Genomic DNA, 24015 nt, shown 5'->3' with positions numbered 1-24015 from the left:
GCCGAATACCAAGGCTGCGTTGTCTGGAAACCACCTCACATTTTAAATCCACTACCAAACACACCCTGTCCTTTTATCTTATCTTTGCAGTCTCTTCTTATCCTCCCCTTGTTAGGGGTTTCCGTCTCTTTCTCCTTCTTTCCCATTTGTTTGTTTTCCCTTCTCGCTCTCTCGGGCGCTCATGATCAGGAAAAATAACTGCACCACCGACTCAAATTAAGTACTGTGTGGGGGAGCCAGCAAATTAGCAGGGCGAGGTAAGGGCCGGATTGGCTCTAAAAAGTTGAGCCAGCGGTCTGGCTTGACTCTAAATACCCATGATCCGAGCCATGAACATGCCTGGGACTTAGCATTATGGGCTTTTCTGGGGCAGGGTAGAGTTAAGCAATTCTTTTATGGGCCTTCGGGGTGTAAAGTGAATTTATTTCTCCCAATATTTCTCAGAGTTATTGCTTTTTTCTCCAGATAGTACATCTCTGAAACACTGAGTAAGAATTGCCTCTTCTTGTTTCTGCCATGTGTTGTCTATAAAGCAGTAACCTAGAAAAATATCAGGAAATATGAATTCCCTTTACGCACAGCAGGCGCATGAAACAGTTGCTTGGGTCAGCACCATGAAAGCCCATCCCGATGCTTGCTGCCGTTGACTTGTAAATTGTGCAACAAAGTTCACGTTGAAATATGATAGTCTTTCTAAAATCCATAAAAGTGTCTTTCTTTAACATGCGGAAGCGCTTCACTTTAGAACATCAGGTTGTATCACTATTTTTAAACATAAACTTAGAAACCTTTAGGCCTCCCAACTCATAGGGAAATGCCATTTGGTGAAATGATAGGCAAGCATGCGGTCAGGCATTGTATTGTAATTACATTTCTATAGCACCTATGACCCCTGACGAGACATGCACCTATATATGACCTACAATCTTATAATACATGGAGCAAGATTATAGGTTAATAAATCAAATAAAAGAGGTTTTTGTACAGGGCAGATCCTGAACTCACGTATTTCATGGTGGTTCCACATGTGATAACAAAGAAAAAGGATGCATGATGAAATAAAATATTTGTCTAGGACCAAACACTTTGTTCAACCTGGGAAACCAGGACTGATCCCAGGTTTTCTGGTTCACACTGAGAAATTTGTCCACTAGGTGGGTGTCTATTTCCCTCTTATGTTTTACATGAACAGTTAATGCTTTGTCTTTAATTCTTGGTTCATAAAGTTAGAGCGTGAGTGGCAGACAGGAGGCACATGAGTCCTCAGTTGATGGGTACAAGAGGACCTTGACGTCAGCCAGATCCAGGTCTCAGGCTCGAGGCTTCAGTGGCTCACCCACCTTTATTAAACAATGATGAGGGAACATATTAACCCGTTTACCGCGGTGCAAATTCCGCCGCGGTGCGGGCGTTCTATTCGGTGGGCGGGGCTGCATCAGCCAACGGTCGTGCGCAGGACCAGGGAGGTAGTGCTCGTATCGGCCAACGGCCGACACGAGCACAGAAGTTGTTAAACATTTCAGAGGTTGCAAGAGAGTACATTATTACTCAGTGCATTCTAGAACACCACAGGATGGATTAAGGTAGAAACACAGTGCACTGAACAATTTACAACAGTGTGTACCCATAGAGCTTGCAGGTGACAATCAAGCCCGGACATTTCAACTGTGAATGCACTACCTCAGTAATTAATCGTATCTGCTGCACACACCATGTTAACATTTAGCAGCAGCTCACTCACTTTTTTCTGTCCCACTGGCCCTCCAAAACTTTATTGGGCCACAGCTTACAATGCATCTACCTAGGTGGGAGCATTCTGGACCCTATTCACGGGCAGCCGTCAGGGCACTGAACAGATCTAGGTAGTGCAACAGTTGTTGCACTATTTTGTGTGTCTACAATGGCAATCCATGACTACCTCCAGAGGAGGTAAGGCAATGCATCCTCCTGGGTGACTGCTCTCTGTGCGACCCTCTTTTCTCCTTCTCAAGGGATAACTGGAGGGTGGACTTACTGGATCACTTCCTGGGAGGCACTCGGTGGGGGAGCCTTTGGTGGGTGCCCCAGAATGTGGTTCATGAGCAAAGGCAATACTTCTTTTGCATTGTCGTAGCCCCAATGCAATTGAAGGAAACCCACCATGCATTGCTCAGACGCAATCTGTGCACTCAGGCACTAGGTATTACAAAACCAGGAACACACATATTTGCAGCTGCTTCGGTAATACTAAATTGCCTTCCAAAACAGGTGTAAATGCCTGTTACGCTGTTGTAGAAATTTCTCCAACCCCAGTACATGAATGGAGAGTTTTGGTGTTAGCAGAGTCCCAGAAAACATCTTTCCAGTAGCGACCAACACCTGGGTTACCAAAAGCTTGAGATGTTGTCGTTCTGCATGCATATAAAGATATAGATATAATTGGCAGAAATCTTATCCTGCATCCAATCAGTCACAGGAGTGGACCTACCGCTGCCAGACTCTGCCAACACAGTCTACAGGGCCCTGGGTAATTTATTTATATAGCGCTTACCACCCCTGACGAGGAGTTAAAGCACTTTTTGGTGAGTAGCATGCTACTCCGGAACCCAAAAAGTATTAGTGGTGGATTTGTATAGTGAATTGAAAAGGAAAATGGGGGATAGAAGAGGGAAGAGTCTAGAAAGTGTTTATTGGGAGATCAAAGCAGTAAGTTGAGGTTTAGGATGAGTATAAGGATAGATGGAGTAGGGAAGAGTCCCTAGAACTGGATTGGGAGGTCATAGTAGTAAAATGAGTTTTGGGATGAGTCACAGGAGGGTAGGTGAGGGAAGAATTTAGAAGGGTTGTTAGGAAGATCATAGTATTAAAATGAGGTTTGGGGTGATCCAAGGAGGGCTATAGGAGGAAGTCTAGAAAGGGTTATTTTGGAGATCACAGAAGTAGATTTAGGTTTGGAAAAGCCAGTCATCACATTGTTGGGAAAGCTTTAAAGGTATTTATTGTTGGCTGTCAGGCTCAATGTAGCACACTTCTGGCAGCACCAATCCACCGCTCTGATAGCTCAGTAGAAATAAACTGGTAAAAAACTGGAAAGTGTACATAATGTAAAAGCTATCAACTTTCATACTTGATGAAATGCAGAAATGTGAAAAAAACATGGTTGATATTTAAAACGTACACTAATACAAATCGCAGGCAAGCTGGGGTCCCACCTGATGTGCCAATTATTATTCATCAGCTTAATTAGCATGGCATAACCTCTTCCGGGAGTAGCTTTGCAAGCAAGATGGCCTGGTCCTTCGGTTTTATTTCTATGCACACTGCCCTAGAGTAACAATTTCATACCTGTTGCTTGATATGTTTTATTTCATGAGTATATGATTGTTTACGAATGCACAACCTTATTTTTTATTTCTGTGATGCGACTATCTTCAATATAGTGTAACCCAGGTGTGCAACACCCATTGGGCTCACGGGACTTCAGCCCACCCCGTCGTGTGTGTCAGCCCGGGGGGGGGGGGGGTGGAGAGACAGCTTCGCGGGCTAGCAAGCATCAAATTGCAGCCGCACCCGAGTACTTAACAGGTCTTTAAAGACCATTTACTTGTAAATGAGGCTTTTGTTGTGTGTTCACCCTTTTCTTACAGCCACTCTGTCCGTGGTGGAAGAATTATCCCCCCGAAATATTTTCTAGCCCCCCCCCCGAAATTTGGCTCTAGTTGCCCGCCTGGTGTAACCAGTGCCCACAACTTGAAAATGCTAATAAACAGAGATGTGAAAACTGCACCACTTTGCTCCTCTCTATATCTTTCACTAAACTAATTCTTGAAACACTCAAATTATGCAGTTCTCTAAAATATGTCCTATGGGGACATAGCTAACGAGGCTCCGGCATGGCCAGTCACACTAGTTGGTTGGCTCTAGTGCAGTGCCTAGCTTGTAAAAAATAAGTGCAGGGCCCTCGTTAGGAGGCCCCTGCAATTTGCACCACACATTGCCAAGGTACTAACACAATTACTAACCATCACACTGATACAAGTGTTACAATTCAGACTGTTCGAGGCTGCCAAAGCTTTAAGAATAGCTTGGGTGGCAGGCAATAGTTGTTTTTAATGTCTATTGAATTAACAAGCAACAGTTTTTCTCCTCATCTTTAAATTGCACAACCAGCGCCAATATGTGGCAGATGTCATAAGTGTGGGTCCCTGCAAATAAGTGCCAGTGCCGAGTAGTGGAAACCCCAGCTCAAATTTAGCACTGCTCAGATGTAATTCCATGTCTAAGCTGGTTCCTGATGCTCCGAGTGCGAGTTGGGGTGGGACCTGACAAGCAGAGGGCGAGGCCTCCCTTTTGAGGACCGCTGCTAGTTCAGAGGCTGCCTGCCACCCCAGTACACTATTGGACTGGGGACCCACAACAAACCTTAAGACAGTGGCACTCCATGCGTACAGCCGCTGCTTCGTGAGTGAGATTGGTGCTAGGCAGACATTTACTGTCATGTATTCCTATAGGTTCTGAATCGATCCCCCTATTCCTGACCCTATTCTGGTTAAACTAACTATCAAGTTAACTAACAGTCAGCCCATGAGGCAAGAACAGCCCCCATGATGCAGATACCGTTATCTGACGCAGTCACACTACGGCACAGGAACGTGTTATCTGATTAGGTCATAACGCTTGAGATCTAATTAGACAAGCAACATTCCTCCAGCCCCTGATAAGGCATACGACGTTCTCATAACAAATCAAACCTATGACAACCTGGAAAATCCGTGCGGCCATTGTTTTGATTTCACAGAGAACTTTAGTAAAGAATGTGCTAACGAGCAAGTCGTATGACATCTTTATTGACGTATCTATGTCCATCTTTACGTCAATCTCGGCACCTTTAAGGTATAAATATTGCCGATCTTGCCCTATGCAAACACACGCGTGGTGACGAGACGGAGCAGCCATACTTGCCGAAGCCGAGAGCAGAAGCAGACCCCGCTGGCAGCAGCCCCGCCTTCCTGACGCGCTGAGAGACGTGCTGCTATCTCAAGCCGAGAGACCCAGCACCGGCGTTTCTGGGCAGCCCTCGCAGGCAGCCTGGAATATCGAGAGCAGAGAAAGAGATACCATTCCTCATTCATCCAAAATTCCAGGTACAGAACTGAATAACCCCTCACAGAGAATTCTTTAGTTATTCACTTGGCAAAAACAAACTTAACTTAAACTGTAACTTTCTATTCCCGCCCACGCATTAGACTTAGGTCAGGTACACGGGGTAGGCGTATTTAGAAACACCAGTTGAGTACGTTTAGTCAAATGTATATGTGTATGTAAATATATTTTAATCATTTTAAACATCATATGGCTCAGAAACCATATCAATGTTTTTACAGTATTATTTTATACTATTGCTTTTAATGTATGCACTTTACTTAACTATAAGTATTGCAATAATATCGATCCATTTCTCTTGTACGAGAAAAGAGACTGATCAATAAATAACACCTTTTTATTGAACACGCCCGTCTCTTCCTTTTCTCTACAATCTGATGAGACTAAGAATGCACGTACTGACTGAGTAAAATAATTGCCTTGTGCTCACATGACTCTCGAGATTGACTCTTGATTAGGGGAGAGCAAAGTTGTCATGTTCTATGGTTGTCAGAAACTAAATCCCTTCTTGTCTAATCAGGGAAGTTAATTCCTCCTTGAACATTCGAGAAAGTTTCTAGCGAACTCTGAGCTACGCTGGCAAACCCAAAAATTAAGTCTAGTATCGACAGTAGTAGACCTAGTTAACGTCTGGTCTAGGCCTTTACTGCTGTAGGTATTATTCCAATGCGCAGAGCCTATTGGGAAAATAGGAGCTACACTACATGGCGCCCAACGCGTTTGGAAAGGGCGATAAAACTAACGTAAGACATTTAGAGTAACTCAGTCGTGCTTTCTCACTCAGACCCCTTTTTCCATTATACTCCAAAGACGTCTGGAGTGGGTGAAAGGTAATATCCTCCAAAACCTCGCAGGAGGGAACTCCTATGTATGGTTCTTGGTATAGTCAACGTTGAAGGATAAAAACATTCCCAAAATATTGTGCATCTAATCTCTGTTTCCATAAAGAAACCTGATCTGCAAACAAACATAATACCATCCTGTCAGTAAAATGGGAGACAGTGATGAAGAAAGAGAGGCAGTTAGATTAGCAACTGAACTCGCAGATGCTGATGCTACCATGCAAGCAGCAGACCCGAATATAACACTCATTCCGGTCATCAAAAGGAGATCTATAACCTTAAAACTTATAGAAAATGGACTGACACCTAGAGGTGGCACAGTCATATTCGTAATCGAGGCACACGAATATCGGCAGACAGAGGTATACTATTCATGGATACATTTTCCAGCAGCAAATGCTGTAACAAAGTACTTCCACTATTACAAAGTAGAGGAACCTCCTGAAACGTACACTCCTTTCGAGGAGGTGGAAGTACCACTCAAATTCCAAGAGCATTTGCTCTTATTTGATGGCGCCCTAAAACATAACAATCACATTACAAGACTCGGTCCTTTAGGAAGACCAGGAGCAACGTGGCCAGTCTTAGCCGGATACACACCACATCCAGACATCGAAAGAATGCCTGCAGCAGAGCTGTTAATACAGCTAAAACAACTACTAAAAATTCATAGACAATTAGTTCAGTATGTAATGCGGACTTCAACAATTCAGCCAGCGATTAAACTTCCACAGCTGACCCCTCACCAGGGGAACACAAATAAAATTACACCACAGAACATCCAATCCTGCCTAGGTAAAGTTCCAGCTAAACGGGAACAGATACCATTCTGGTTGGCACAGAAAATTACCCAAATAGAGGCGGTGTTTCCTGACACCACCCCATTAGAAAAACACAGGATTCTGACTATATGTCTCCCAATGGGAATCGCACCACACATTGAGGACTGTGACACTTGGGGTACAGTCTTTGCTTCCATCTACACAAAAACGCACGGTGTTCCATCCATTTCGGTAATACCAGATGTGCTAAAACAAATTCAAGATGAATACGGTCCAGAACCTGCTTTAACTCTTGGTATGAAATTACTAAAAGACTTCAAGCAGGTCTCGGCTATATTATTAGCCAACATAAAAGGTGAGGCAGCAAACGTGGCGATCCGCCAGAGGTTAAAAGAGACAGATATAGCAGACCAACCAGCTGAAATTGCCAGAATCATAGAAAAATCCTATGAAGAACTAGGCAGAGATAGTCTAGGTGGAATACCAGTAAAACCGCAACTGACTACAAGTCCAGAAAAAATATTTTTAATAATAATTCACCAAAAAAGAACTGGGATGGAAACAAACAATCCAATCCTAAAGAAAAGAAATTCCAGTCCCGAGGGAGGTCTCCCAGGCGAAGAGAGAAATCTCCAAACCAAAGACAGAGGTCACTGCAGAGTGACCCCTCTGGGAATAGATATAACCTTAGAAATAGGGATAATATTAAAAAACCTGATAGATATCAAGACATTGATACACGTCCCTCTCAATCTTTTCAGACTTCCTCGCAGAAATCGGAAAGAAGAGGACGATCAGAAGAGCACGCCAAGTCCAAAGACAAGGAACCTGCTCAGCTAAAAAAGAAATTACAATTTCCAAAAAAGAAGGTAGCCAGTATCAAGGTAGTTAAAAATGCCGAGAATACTGAGGACACAACTGAAAAACGGAGAGTGGGCTCAGACAATGCTAGACAGCGCAGCAGAAGTGAGCATAGCTCGCAAAGTCCTTATGAATCATCTGGAGACAGTGGACACGAATGAATACCTTCAAGTGGAAACTGCAGACACCAGAGTTAGCAAGCCCCACAAGATATACGAGATAACATTACGTATAGAGGGAGATAAGACTAGGAAAATAAGGGGACTATTTTGGGATAACCTCTCAAAGGGTTATGACATCCTTCTAGCTGAAAAAGACTGGCCACCAGAGTTTGTCAGGGAGTGCCCTCATGGCGAAGAAGTAATTATGCCTGCCTTCTCGAATCAAATCCCGATTCATAAAAAATACACACTTGCTAGAAAGTGGGCAGTGGCCTTAGCACCTGCTTTATATAAAAATCATGTAGGATGGGATGAGGATTCTCCTCCTCACAAAATCCAGTTAAAATCACAACCTACTGCACAAAGGCAGTACCCAATTAAGCAAGAAGCTAAAAAACAGGTAAATGAAATACTAGATCAGCTAGAATACCAGGGGGTGATTGAAACTTGCACCTCACAAATGAACAATCCTTTGTTTCCGGTCTCCAAACCAGACAATACTTATCGTCTAGTTTTGGATTACCGACACCTTAACACATGTTGCAAAACCTTTGCAGTGCAAAACTCACAGAGTGCTTCACTAATGAATAACATAGTGCGCAAAAAATACAAAACAACCTTGGACATCTCCAATGGATTCTTTTGTCAAAACATAGCACCAGAGAGCAGATATTTAACTGCATTCTCGGTAAATGGCACTCAAAAACAATTCTGTCGGTTAGCCCAGGGGTACAAGAACAGCCGGGGGGTATTCTCAGCGAGAGTAACAGAATTACTACAACTATATGATGATGAAGCATTATCTTATGTCGATGACATTTACTTAACAGATGATGACTTGGAGACTCACTTGAAAAGGGTGAACACCATAATACTTGGGTTCGCTGCAGAGGGTTACAAATTCAACTTTAAAAAGTCCAGAATTGCCCATCTGACGGTCCTATTCTTAGGATATGAGTTATCAAGTGAAGGTAAAAGCCTGGCAGACAATTTCCTAGAGAAATGTGCCGTAATCCAAGCTCCTAAAACACTAAAAAACCTACAGTCAATTCTAGGCTTCCTAAATTTCGGAAGAACATACATTGCAAATTACGCAGAAAGGGTAAAACCCCTTTATGATCTAATTAAACCAGACTTTAAAAGATCCAGTTGGACTCAAACACACACAGAAATTTTGAGATCCTTACAAACAGACATGCTAATTAAAACAAAATTAGAAACACGTGATAACACACGCAATCTTGTGATTCGAGTCATCCCAGGGAGATGCGGATTCACATACCTGACTTCTAATGAAGGAGAAAAGGTACCAATTGCATTCAAATCACACTTGTACACTAAGGCTGAAATGAAGTTTAGCCCAACGGAAAAAATTCTTACAGCAACACAGACAGCTATAGCAAAAGAACGAGCCCTGGCACAAGGTAAACGAATAATAATCGTGACACCAATACCAGCCTTAGAGGCGGTAACAAAGGCAAGCATTCCAAATGCTAAAGCACTCCATCCAAGATGGATACAATGGGCTAACTCTCTTGCTGCAACAGACGTGGTGTACGAATTTGATCCTTATTTAAAAACACAAGAATTTCTCCAATATGAATTTGAATGTCCTCCGCCAACCGAAATTCTGCCTCTAGATCACTACGGCTGTATAATATATACAGACGGATCAGCACAACCCGCAGTAGGGGGTAAACAAGCTTACAGTGCTGTGTGCGCGATTGTTAAAGGTCGTTGGCACGAAGGGAAATTTAAACCAACCCTCACTAAAACACAATCCCTAGGAGATTGTACAGCTCAGCGAGCTGAACTACTAGCATTCAAGATGGCGCTTGAAAATACCGATCGAGAATTCCCCACACTCATAGTGTGCGATTCGTATTATTGCGTTCAATCTTATAATGAATACTTGCAGATCTGGCTTCAGAACGGTTTCAAGGATGCGAAAGGTGGCACAATCAAGCATAAAATGCTCTGGGAACAAGTAGCTCTTTTACAAAAAGAACTACCAAAGACTCACGTGATACATACACTGAGTCATCAACGTGATGGCGTTCACGTTGCAGGGAATTCATTGGCTGATGAGGCCGCGAAGGCAGCTGTGCAAACTGCTTCCGTAGCTGCCGTCACCAGGTCAAAAACAAAAATAGACAGCGAAATATTACAAGCTGTCAGCGCTTCAGAAAAGGATTCGATAGAACCACTCCCTAAAGGCTTTCCAGTAAAATACTCATACATAACTGATGCAAACAATGTTCCTTTTGCTCAAATCCCTGGAGTGGGGGATAGGGCAATTCCAAACATGGAACATAGGTTAGGACTAATAATAGCGGCACACGAAGGGCTTGCTTCTATCCATGCTGGCGTCTCAGCCACAGTATCATTATTTAAACAGAGATACTGGTGGCCACAAATGAGAAGACAAACGAGGAACTATGTTCTAGCATGTGAAATATGTCAAAAAATGAAAGTATCAACGGTGAGACGTCCAGCGCAGACGCCCCTTCTAATCTCGGATAAACCATTAGCCTGTGTTTACCTAGACCACTGCGGTCCCTTACAAAGGGATGGTAACTATAAATATATCTTGGTCGCAGTAGACTCATGCACGAGATTCATATGGATGTGGCCCCAGCGAACGGCTGACGCCAGAACTGTTATAAAAGATTTGCCAGTCTTTATCGGCACATACGCAATTGGCATGCTGCATTCGGACAATGGTCCTGCTTTTAGCTCTCGGGCTTATAAGGAGGCCATGGTCAGCATGGGAGTGCAATTGCGGTACTCTTGTCCATTTCACCCTGAGGGGAACGGAATTGTTGAAAGAAAAAACCGTGACATAAAGCAATCTATAACGGCAAAGGTATTAGGTTCGGGAGCTGGGTGGGTCAAACATCTAATAAGTGTCCAACGTAGTCTAAATAACTTGCCAAGAAATTCTCTGAAGGGATTCAGTCCGTACGAATTATTATTTGGAACTAGGATGTTGATCTCTGACCTTGATAGTCAGACTTCAGTGGTTAAAGAAAAAAGCTTTGATGTCAAAGACCGTTTGGCTATTTTGCAGGACTTAAACAAAACAAGAAAAGACCTGAGCAACATACAGTTGAAACAACAGCCAACGACCACTGAAGAATCACCACCTGTCCCAGCAAGACCTGTCTGGATTCCAAAAGTCGGGGATCTAGTCAGGGAAAAGATCGCGGTAAAGAAGGAATTTGGGCCTTCCTACAGAAAAGCAGTTCCTGTCTTGTCTGTCAACGGGACAAGATCAGTTGTACTACCGCCACTTGCTGGTAAAAAGGAGAACCGAGTTGTATCCATCGACCTGGTAAAACCACAACATGTGGCCGATAACAAACAGTAGGCCAAGTGGACTCCCAATAAGTAGCAGAACACCAAGGTTTGCTACCAGCACAGAGGTCCTAACAAAAAGGCTCATCACATTCGAAACGCCTAAAGAAGAACAAGAAGGACTATGCAACAATGCAATAGAACTCAGACCTCTGAAAACCCAAATAAAGACATTTAGCAGAGACACACCAATCTATACTGAAGTACCAAGTGAAAATGCAAAAAACAGAAATCCTGAACCAATTGGAACAATTGACAGAACTGCATCCGGTTACTTCATCAACTTCGATGATTCCTCTGACGGCTTCAGTGAATCAAAGACACAGCCATCATCAAAATCCTTTAAAGACAAAGCTAAGGAACTTTTGAAACATCTGAAAGAAACATATCTGGTTTCTCCATGGATTGAATTTTGGGTGGGTTTTGGTGCATTTATCCTCATACTTTGGCTCATCATGGTATTAACTTTGGGACGCTTCATTGAGGGAAAATATGCTAAAATGGACACAGCAAGTCAGAACATCAACTTGATCCTCAAACCACACACATCTTCACACGTCGAGAAAAGAGAACTTTCTTCAGAACTTTCTTCAGCCAACTTCACAGCCAATCCTATACCTGGTGGGGTAGCCTGGGACAACACTGACTATGAAATTTATGGTCCGGTCGAGATCCTGAAATATCCACACCAAATCAAGATCTCCTTGAGTGACTTTGCAAAACCAAACTCATTTGCTGATGATTGGGACTTCGAAAGTATTAACAACATGATGTCTGACTTAGTAATGTCTGCTAAATTTACAAAACACGATTATTTGCAAGGTTCTACAAATTATGATAGTATGTATTGCTATAACCATTATGGTAACCATTTTTTACATAAATCTGCACAACCTAGAAATGTTTTAAGTTATAATCAATGGGAACATTGTGCTACACCTCCAAAAGGAAGCTCTAGAACCGTATATGACAAATATTCATATTTTTCAGGTTTTAACATAAGTAATGCTGAAACATTTTATTTCAAATTGTCAAACAAGACAGGGATGAAAACCATGATAACCAACACAAAATTGATATATTCAGATTCATTCTTTGAAAAAATGAATACATTTGGATTTGATTATTGGGACAAAAATGTTGATTTGAAAAGTGTTTGGGGTACAAAAGAATGGCAAGTACAGGGTATAGAAGCTTTGTTTAGAGCCTGCATGATCCCAGAACAAATGATATTTTTAAATGACACTGTTCAACAAACCACCTGTCTTGGCTTAGCCAAAATCAAAGATTTAATTAAACCGTCTATTCCAAAGCCAACAATGTTTAGCAATAGCTCTGATACAGATGAAGAGATAGACGTAAACCAGATATTAAACCAAAACAGAACACATCCTGATTGGAAACAATGGTTGATCTGGCCCATAGATACAAATAACTGTCAAGACAGATTCCTGAATAAAACACAGGGTTTCAAAATGACCAGGCCAGACCCTAGATATCCCCAAAGACATCACCCAGGGATAATAACAACCTACAGTGTGGGCAAATTATGCCTTCAATGGCTACAAACTTCCACACTGCCTGAAATTAAGCAACACCTAACTTTACTTACTGATGGTGCTGACTTGCGTGATTTCATAATGGGACCACGCAAACAGCGTCAAAAGCGTTTCATAGCAGCCTCTGTATATGCAGCATACAATGAGGCCTGGAAGGTTACTCAAATTGAGACAGCAGAAAGAATACGGGAAATTGACCGTATTAATTTGGAAAAATCACTATCTGTAGTGGACAATGGGTTAATGACTCTGTCCTCCAGAATTTTTTCATTGGACAGCATTGTGTCTTCAGCAATCGATATATTATCGCAAGACTTACTGTTATTACAACATGGTCAGTCACAATTGCGTTCTATTGTACAGCTTGGCTGGACGTTACAAAATCTGCGTTCAGGCTATGTGCCTTGGCGTTTAATCAACACAACGTCACTATTCCAAATCTTTAACCTTACTGATAGACAAATCGGTATGGCGCAAAAGGGTGCTGATTATACAATCTTGAGGATTGAAAAACTAGAAAGATTACCAATGACAATGTCAGAACGACCTGTCAGTGAATGGATAATACACGGAATCATAAATATTCCAATCTCAACCTTCAGGTTTCAATACTGCCAAAAATATATACAGGCTGGCATGTACGAGAAATTGGGAAAGGGGTACCTTAAAACAACTTGGAACCTGCCCTATTCACATGCATGTGTCAGTAATAAAGGACAGAAAGTGTTTCTTAGTGGCAACAATTGTGCTATGTCACTAAGCGGCACGCTTCTGTGTAACGGTATTAGTTTGCACGGAGCCTGTGAAGGGAATTCGTACAACCTTTCATGTCACCAGCAAGGCGCACCTGCAACTGAAATAGAACCATTCTTTCAAAGACTCTATAATGGGAGTTACATTCTTATTGTAGACCGCAAATGTTGTAGTCTTATGCCCGGGACTCCTTATCTAGTCACTACGACAGCGAAGGTCAAGTGCTGTGGACGTTCTTTGTTCCCCAGCTCCTTTCCAGACAGGGAGGCAAGGGCATGGCCCAATTTGAAAATTACTTCTATTCGAATAGATACTTTAAGCAGAATGAAAACAGTGCTTCTTCAGACGCCTACAAGGCTCACGTCATCAAAAGAAACGTATGATCTACAAGTCGCAAGGACGACTGCAGAGATACATACATTATTATCGACTAATTCCCCCGTACATTTCGCGGAAATCCTGAGCGAAATCTTAAATATTTCTGATACCAATGGGATCTCAGGGGTATTTAAGACAGTATTTTCGATGGCATTAACACCATTCAAAGCCATACTGGGTATTTTTCCAGATTTCGTCCATTCGATTTTTGGCGGACTTCCCCTGATCTTGGGACTAATTGCAGGAATCCTATTCTTAGTCCTTATTTTTCGTTATGGCAACCCATGTCACAGATCAAACTCTCGCGACAATGGAAGATACGATCCTAGCCATTGGATACCGGGACCGGATATCAAAAATCCTGGGACTCTCCCGGCTTAGAGACCTAAACATGACTTGGTTTCTATCATTTTGACCAATGTGGCAAAGGTGTGTTTTACCTGTACTAAGGTGTCTGCTATGCGGAGAAGAATGCGTGTTAGACACCTGTCTGACGCTACAATCGGATGCGCCAGTGGATGCAGATACACTGTTGGTTCCTACCAAGGTTCACGCTTTGTGCTGCCCTCAAAGGCTGCCAATCCTGATGACGGCATTCCTGGAATCTTCACCACTGCGATTGAAGAGTAGTGAAGTTCAAGATGAAAGCAGCATCGAACAGGTACGACCTTCTGTCAGCAATGCGAATCAGAATGTCAATGCAGACAATCATGCGCACGAATGCATGGTTACCCCTATTTCCGACTTAGTGGAACTTTCCCATGAAGCTGTTGACAGTTTTTTCGAAAGCCTGAATGATATGATGTTCTCTCCAGAACAGAAATAGAGACTTTTGAGCAAGCTCGCACACGGCGTTCCCTGAATTCGGCCTTCAACTTTAAAAATAAAGTCACATGAACAATTCTTCCCACCAGTTCACGGACAACAATTTTTTAGCAGCCCCAAATTATTTTTCACAAATTTTTCGGGACACTTATCTTCTGCTTAAAGTAAGAAACTATTCCTAGAGAACTAAGATTTCTATTTTTAGATACTCTATAAACTTTAGTTGCCCGCTGGGATGTTCACAAATATTTTATTATGTGATGAGATGGTCTCGAACTTCCTTTCTGTATAGCTATATTAAGAGCCATTTCATGTGTATTTTTCAAATACCAAATTAGCAATAATGCATACAAATGCGTGTTTACTTTTGCATTTAATTCATAGCTTAAGTGCATACAATATATATGACTGCAATTTTTCAGTATATTTGATAATTTCAAAATGCATTTATGTATTTTGGGGTGGTAAGGTATACACTATACTCTATAGTATGTTGTACTATGTTATACTATGCATAGATTAGTAAATATGACCATAGTTAGCGTGGAGTGGGTGTCATGTATTCCTATAGGTTCTGAATCGATCCCCCTATTCCTGACCCTATTCTGGTTAAACTAACTATCAAGTTAACTAACAGTCAGCCCATGAGGCAAGAACAGCCCCCATGATGCAGATACCGTTATCTGACGCAGTCACACTACGGCACAGGAACGTGTTATCTGATTAGGTCATAACGCTTGAGATCTAATTAGACAAGCGACATTCCTCCAGCCCCTGATAAGGCATACGACGTTCTCATAACAAATCAAACCTATGACAACCTGGAAAATCCGTGCGGCCATTGTTTTGATTTCACAGAGAACTTTAGTAAAGAATGTGCTAACGAGCAAGTCGTATGACATCTTTATTGACGTATCTATGTCCATCTTTACGTCAATCTCGGCACCTTTAAGGTATAAATATTGCCGATCTTGCCCTATGCAAACACACGCGTGGTGACGAGACGGAGCAGCCATACTTGCCAAAGCCGAGAGCAGAAGCAGACCCCGCTGGCAGCAGCCCCGCCTTCCTGACGCGCTGAGAGATGCGCTGCTATCTCAAGCCGAGAGACCCAGCACCGGCGTTTCTGGGCAGCCCTCGCAGGCAGCCTGGAATATCGAGAGCAGAGAAAGAGATACCATTCCTCATTCATCCTAAATTCCAGGTACAGAACTGAATAACCCCTCACAGAGAATTCTTTAGTTATTCACTTGGCAAAAACAAACTTAACTTAAACTGTAACTTTCTATTCCCGCCCACGCATTAGACTTAGGTCAGGTACACGGGGTAGGCGTATTTAGAAACACCAGTTGAGTACGTTTAGTCAAATGTATATGTGTATGTAAATATATTTTAATCATTTTAAACATCATATGGCTCAGAAACCATATCAATGTTTTTACAGTATTATTGTATACTATTGCTTTTAATGTATGCACTTTACTTAACTATAAGTATTGCAATAATATCGATCCATTTCTCTTGTACGAGAAAAGAGACTGATCAATAAATAACACCTTTTTATTGAACACGCCCGTCTCTTCCTTTTCTCTACAATCTGATGAGACTAAGAATGCACGTACTGACTGAGTAAAATAATTGCCTTGTGCTCACACGACTCTCGAGATTGACTCTTGATTAGGGGAGAGCAAAGTTGTCATGTTCTATGGTTGTCAGAAACTAAATCCCTTCTTGTCTAATCAGGGAAGTTAATTCCTCCTTGAACATTCGAGAAAGTTTCTAGCGAACTCTGAGCTACGCTGGCAAACCCAAAAACTAAGTCTAGTATCGACAGTAGTAGACCTAGTTAACGTCTGGTCTAGGCCTTTACTGCTGTAGGTATTATTCCAATGCGCAGAGCCTATTGGGAAAATAGGAGCTACACTACATTGCCAAGAGTTTTTCTTGGCCCGAGGGATGCAGTGGAGACCCCAGGCTGGGGCGTGGCTGCCAATGGTGCAGCAGGAACTGTGGCACTGGGGACCACTGAATTCTCTTTATTATATTTCATTAACTGCCCAGCAGTAAGGGGACCATTTTCTTGATTGCACCTGGGCCCATGGCTTTCTTCTACACCATTAGCTTCCGGCAGACCAGTGTAGAGGAGAACTGAGGCACAGAGGTGGTGGCAGCACACAGGATCGGAGACTAGGCTGACTGCGGGGAATGAGGGAAGGGGGTGAGGTGGAGTTGCGCTTTGGACTGATATCCAGCAGTATGAGTCTCACATTGTGAAAAAAGACAGTTCTCCTGTGTCAGACTCAGACCCAAGACATGCATCAGCAAGGAAGGAGTACATCTGTTTCACTAAAGACAAGTATGAGCATTTTACGCAGCTACATTCAATTCTGAAAGAATCCCATAGGGATGGAAGTGAACCAGCTAAAATGTGGGGTCCGCCCTCCTCCAAAGAGTGTGGCTCAGTATGGTGATTTCGAGAGGGTTCCACGGTACAGCAAAAATGATTTAGGATAAAATATTAGTGATGGAGGGGGCATTAGAAACCGTGAACATCCAACTGCCAAAACATTAATATGGGGCTCTAGATCGCCATAATGGAATGCTTGAAAAAAGCTGCCTGAAAAAGAGATGAAAACCAAAAGGGCCCACATCTTTAAGAAGAGTGCATCTCAAATAGAAGATTACGTGCATCAAAAATTAGATCAGATCTGCAAAGGCTAGAATTTAGGAGCTACCATTTTCATTGAAAAGATGATGGCCTCAAAAACAGATGCAATGCTTTGTACAGCTGCTGCTTTTTCAAGACATGAAGTCACATATTCTGAAGAAGGCAATATGCTTATGCAACCGTAATTTGGAGAATATTAATAGCCTAGAGAGTGTAGTGGGTCAACTGGGAAACTCAGAACAGCATGATCTAGTACTACAGACAGGAAACATGAATAAAAGCTGGACACCCTACAGTGCATATCTTCTCAGACCTTAACTTTCTAACCCTTAGGTGGACACTAGGCTTGCAACATGTGAAGGCCAGGTTGGGTGTTGAGGCCTCCTGTTGTTCTAGGCATGGCTAAAGATTAGTGCTGGAGAGAAGGTTTTCCTAGTCACACAGACTGAAGCTGCTAGAGACTTTCTAGGCACCAGGAAAATGGTGTGGTGGAAGGAAAATAATGTTGCTTCCAGCCGTGACTGCCATGAGGCCCGCAATGAATCTGTTTTTGAGTGACTGCTCCGTTTTCCTATATCCTGCTTGTACAACATGTAGGGTATATGGGAAATACCTTATTTGGAATTTATTACTGTGATGTTAGCCAGGGCATTGAAGCTTTGCTAGAGCTTGCTACACAGCTGTAACACCAGGCATGCCCCCTCTTCCTTCTGCCTAGATACTTTTCTGGGGGAGAGTGGTTTATTTACGTAATGAACGGGATTTTATAAAGATAGGTTGTTTAATGATTTGTTGCCAGTGAGATGCATATGCAGTAGGAGTTGGAAGGATACAGACATGGAGTGGTTCTCTTATGCACTGTACTGAGTAATTGGGCTGTCTTCCTTAATTAAAAGATTTAAAAGAGCTGTATACTTTTCTCCAGTATCTATAAATATCTAATCTATTGATATAATTCTCCATCTCTTAACTAGGCTGACAGATTACTGGGAAATTGGACAAATGACCTGATTCTCTAGTATTACTTCATAGAAGAGATTAATAGCTTTAATTGACCAGTTTCTCTCAAACTACGAAACGGAAAAGCATCCTGCGATTACGTGTTGAAAGTAATACATCATTTTTGATTTGGCTATATTATACTCATCATCATACAATTTATTAGCAACAATAATACATATTGACCTTTCTAACCCAAATCATTGACAGCTATTTAAAAATTAATTTGTCAGAAAATGGATCCAGCAGCCGGATTTACAAAAATGAACATCATAATTAATATACAAAAATGTAATGTTAATAATATTGTTTTTAGATTAGTTTGATATATTTTAGTATATATTATAATTGTATGTGTTATAAATTGTTTGTATAATTATTGTTAATGTTTTTTTAATATAGTTTCTTAATTTTAGTTGTTTTACTTTTAACTTAATAGTTTGCTGATATTTTTAGACCCATATTGGGTTGTGGGGTTTATAGGGGTACAGGGTTGGAAGCAAATTGAATATTATTAATAATTAGTTACTAATTAATATTAATTCTTTGATAACTATGTTAATTGTGTAAATATTGTTTTTAATTACATTAGGTTTTAGGTGTGGGTTGTGGGGTTTTTAGGGGTATAGAGTGGGAAGAAATGTAATTATTATTTCATAATTAAATTGTAACTATTATTAAATATTTAATTGATAAGTAAATTGCGTATTTACATTTTGAATTACTATGGTGTCTGTTGTGGTTTTTGTAAGGGTAAAGGGTTTGAAGGAAATTAATTTGAATAATTAATAATGTTAATTATTAATTATGCAATTGGTAATTATGTAAATTGTGTAACTAGAAGATTTTTTAAAGTTATATTTGAGGTGTGTGTGTTGTGTTTGTAGAGGTAACGGGTGGGAAGTTAATTAAATATAATTAATTTATTAATTGGTTTATTTGCTAATTATGTAAATTATGTAATAAAGATTATTTAAAATGTATATTTGGTGCACGTTGTTGGGTCTGTAGGGATAAAGGGTCAGAATTTAATGAAATATAATTATTTAGTTATTAGTTAATTACTATTATTCAATTGATAATCTATCACGAAAAGTTTTAATTATTATAATTTTAAGATATATTTTAGGTGTGTGTTGTTTACTTTGTAGAGGTATGGCATAGGAAGTAATTAAAATAATAAGCGGATAAAGAGGTACTTACTGTTTGATAATTTTTTTTATTTTTTACGTGTTAATTTTGTTATGCTTTTTAATTGTAAATAACATTATATTTGTTGCTTGTTATAATTGTGAAAATGTAGCGTGGTATTTTAATGATAATGTTCGTTTTCATTAAAAATGTTTATTAAACATTGCAATAAACATTTATTTTTTCATAATAAATATGTATTTTAAATGTAAATATTTATATTTGTTATTTAATGTAGTTGTTAACAAATATTTTATTTGTTTGAAGTGAACTACTTTCTGCTATTGCACAAACTGGAGATGGAATAGTAAATTTTACTTCTCCGCTATCCAACGCTTTCTCTACTAATGCACTGACTGAAGTGGGAATCGTAATTGGTACCCCTCCCGAGTCCAACGATTTCCCTACTGTTACAGAGTTTGGAGTGGGACTGAATCTTCATAATTCCTACAATTTCATAGTCTATGTTGTTTAGATTTATATTATTATGATGTTTCTGTGAATTTAACATATTTTTTTTATTTATTGTTGTTTGTAATATTTAATATATTTTTATTAATAGTAATTTTTTATTTTGTTTATTATTTATGTGTAATTAAATAGATATTTTCTTCAGAATTGTTTTCCAGTTTGTTAGTTTGCAATCGATTGTGTGTGTGTGTATATATTTCCTGTACAATGCTTCTTCCGCCCCACTCAGCCCATGGTAGGTGGAGCATGTCCCGGCGAAGCCCACTGGACAATTGACTTTTTCAATAACAAATATAACGCTCACTCAGGGGATCCGTTTCTTCTGGCTAGATTTTATTCCAGTTTTGCGTTTCGGGGAACACAGTCCCCTTGCTCACAGGTGAGCAAGGGGACTGTGTTCCCCGAAACACGTAACTGGAATACAATCTAGCCCGAAGAAATGGATCCCCTGAGTGAGCACTATATTTGTTATTGAAAAAAAATATATATATATATATTTGTTAACCAACGTGGCCCCCTGTTCCAATTTCCGGGCGCTCTCAGGTGATGCGGACAGGATACGGCAGAGCCTCGCTGTTATTTATTTTTCAAAACTCCTTCTCCAAAGGTATTTCCCTCGCACACACAGTCACAAATAGATGCTTTACTCCACAATTGCTTAAACCATCCGGTTTATTCTCAATATGCCAGCTGCCCCTACGCGTTTCGAGGCTGCAAGCCTCTTGATCACGGGGATTCAATAAACGCCATTGGCGGCAAAACAACTATGTGTATAAGTAGGATGACATCATTTCCTCTAGTGAACCGCTAGGCATTATGGTAATGGTAGTTTAGGCAATTTTTATATAAAAAAAAACATTTCCAATTCATATTGGCTACAGTTTAAGCGTCACATTTTTTCTTTTTTAACCATATCGCCACCTGCTAATGCATTTGTTATTCTTTTAGTAACTATTCATTATCACCAATTTAATTGCTGTTCCATGGTATGCAAATCACAAATTGCATCATTTGTTTAACCATTACATTTTACTGAAAAAGGGAGCACCCTTTAATAAGTAATGACTTGCAGCATATTGGCAACTTTAACCATGGAACAGTTCCATCCTATATTTTACATTTATCTAGCACTCCAGTGGGCATTTTCTTTAGTCATTACCACTCAGTCAAACTAAATTATCATTATAATACTATTCACAGTATTCTTGGTATCAGTGACGCAATGACCTCCATAAAGTCAATAACGTTTAAAATCTTATATTATTATCAAAACTAAGTGAGAAAAGGGCGGAGCAAAGAAAAAACTTATATCTAACCACATTTTTCTTAATGTAGCCTTTTGTCAATGTTCGTTTTTGCCAGTTCTTATTTTGGTAATTTCTTCTTAGTTTCTTCTTTCAACATTTTTCTCAAGCAATTACAGTTTTTAATGAGTTTTTCAAAGAGTTCTATTTACAAATGTGAATGCAGTTCCTTGTCCCGATTCAGGCCCATAGGGGTCAAAGTTCTGAAATTTAGGATATGCTTAGACTCCTTTTGTCTTAAGATCTTTTCATGATCCCCCCTCTCACATTTATAGGCACTTGTTCCACTGCATAGAATTTCAGATCCCGCCAATTGCTTGCATGATTCTTCTCCATATGTTTCGCAATGGCGTTGCTTCTATCGTTATTAGTTGTAGCTCTAGTATGTTCTAAGATACGCTTTTTTAATTCACAAATTGTACTGCCCACATATTTCAGAGCACATGGACATTCCACAATGTAGATTACAAACTGGCTCTTACATGTTATCAATTGGTTGATCTTCCACTTTTTCTTGTTAGCCATTTCAATTTCCTTGGTGTTTTACGCAATTATACACACTTTACAATTTAAACATTTAGTAAACCCCACTGATTTCAACAATGTCTTTGGTGGTGTATTTTTGAAATGACTATGGACCAGATGATCCTTCAAATTATTTGTTCTTCTATACGTTATTTTGGGGAAGTCTCCCACAATTTTAGCCACTGTTGGATCCAGCTGTAATATATTCCAGTTCTTGCGTAATATCTTGTTGATCTGATTGTTTTCTGTGCCCAAAGTTGTTATCAGGCGGATTTCATTTTTATTTTCTTCTTTCTCCTGTTCACTTTTAAGTTCAATTAGTTCATTTCTTTTCATCTTTTCAACTCTCTGGTGACTGGAGCGTATCACTTGAGTTTTATATTTTCGTTTTTTAAATCTTGCACACATAGCTTCACTGTTTTTTTGCCGCCAATGGCATTTATTGAATCCCCGTGATCAAGAGGCCTGCAGCCTCAAAACGCGTAGGGGCAGCTGTCATATTGAGAATAAACCAGATGGTTTAAGCAATTGTGGAGTAAAGCGTCTATTTGTGACTGCGTGTGCGAGGGAAATACCTTTGGAGAAGGAGTTTTGAAAAAAAAAATATATATATATAAACATATACATGTATTTGTTATTTTTTTAGTTAAAAAAAATAATAAATTGTAACAAATTATTATTATTTTAACAAGTTTTCAATTATATATGTTTATATAAACATACACATTTTTTTATAATTATAACATTCATATAGAGTTTTATATTATTTAAATATATGTTTATATATTTAATGCTTACTATGTTTAACTATGTTTATATTAAAAACCAATATTTTTGTGTTCAATATTAGTGTAAAATGATATTAATATTTTTGTTATTTACATTATAAGAATAGGATAACCATATTTTTTTGCTCAATATTTTTGACACAATATTTATGTCCCACAATATGTGTGGTGTTGATATTTTGTCAGTGAACCGCTACAATGACCTAATGACCTCATTCTCCTAATTAATATATTGAATAAATTGATTTATGTTTATTTCGGATTAAATGTCTCCTTGAAAACAGTCAAGAATAAAAAAAAAATAGTAAGTACAATATATAAATGAGCAAAATCACAAAATTCATACCAAATAAAACATATTAGCTTTGTCAGCATACAATAAATTACAACACATAAACTCATTAGTATATAGCAGATGCAGAGAACCAGCCGCTCCCAAGTGAGAAAATACCCATCCATGAGATCATTGTTTAACACAAAACCTTTCACAGTTTCCATGTCAGGGGCAGTTAATACAACTTATCAATCATTCGTATAAAGTACAGTGTACAATAGACACAGGGTCCAATTACGCTACGATTATGGCCAGATTACAATGAGGGTAGGAAGGCCTCCGAACGGCATTTGCTCCTTCCGAATCGGAAACATGTCTTCCCAACGAGGGCCCGATTACAATGCGGTTAGGAACATAGACTCCCATTGAAGTCAATGGGAGTCCAACCAAATCGTATCTGGAGGCATCAGGATGCATCATACTCGGTCAGTCGGACTCTCCCGATCTGAGTGGGTCGGAAATCATTTCCAAAACCGATTCGGTTGGGACGATTTCCTAACTGCATCGTAATTGGGCCTATAGTCGGGACCACCACCAACTTGTGAGAAGAATTAAAACAGAATCTAATCAATCAGAGGCCACCAAGTTCATAGCAACTTAACTATTGATATAATTCACAGAGAAACAACACAAAATCATTGTTAAAAAAGTGCAAATGGACACATTTAGCGTCCAGGACACTCTCTGAATAAATTGTTGGCACCAATTAACTTATTCAGTTTTATCAACCACGTCGAGTGTTCAGTAGAAATAAATGCAAAGTTGAAAGACTGGATATTAAATTAATGTACCATAAAGCCAACAGGTTGACCTCATGGCAATCAGCTTATAACTATTAATGGTTAATAACTCCCTGTCTTTAAATTGAAGAATCAGCTGTTCTTGATGCAAGATTCAATAAAGTGGCAAAGATCACACCAATGTCCCTAATTAATTTAATTCCCATGCACATATTTACATCACCCGTAGGTGATAAAAAGTAACTGGGCTAAGCACCACACAAACCCAGAAGGATAGCATCATAGCACTATAGGACCTTTATATTCAGGTAGTCAATAAATATTGAATAATAAGA

At 39.9% G+C, this 24015-nt stretch overlaps 1 protein-coding gene across 1 annotated transcript in view; it reads right to left on the bottom strand.

Moving 5' to 3' along the window:
• ARID5B (AT-rich interaction domain 5B) overlaps positions 1–24015 on the bottom strand; it is a 582615-nt gene that overhangs the window by 156282 nt on the left and 402318 nt on the right. The gene's annotated exons all lie outside the window — the stretch shown is intronic.

Source organism: Lissotriton helveticus, chromosome 5_1, assembly GCF_964261635.1.
Source record: "Lissotriton helveticus chromosome 5_1, aLisHel1.1, whole genome shotgun sequence".
NCBI classification, from domain to species: Eukaryota; Metazoa; Chordata; class Amphibia; order Caudata; family Salamandridae; genus Lissotriton; species Lissotriton helveticus.
This window is presented reverse-complemented; position numbering and strand designations above follow the sequence as displayed.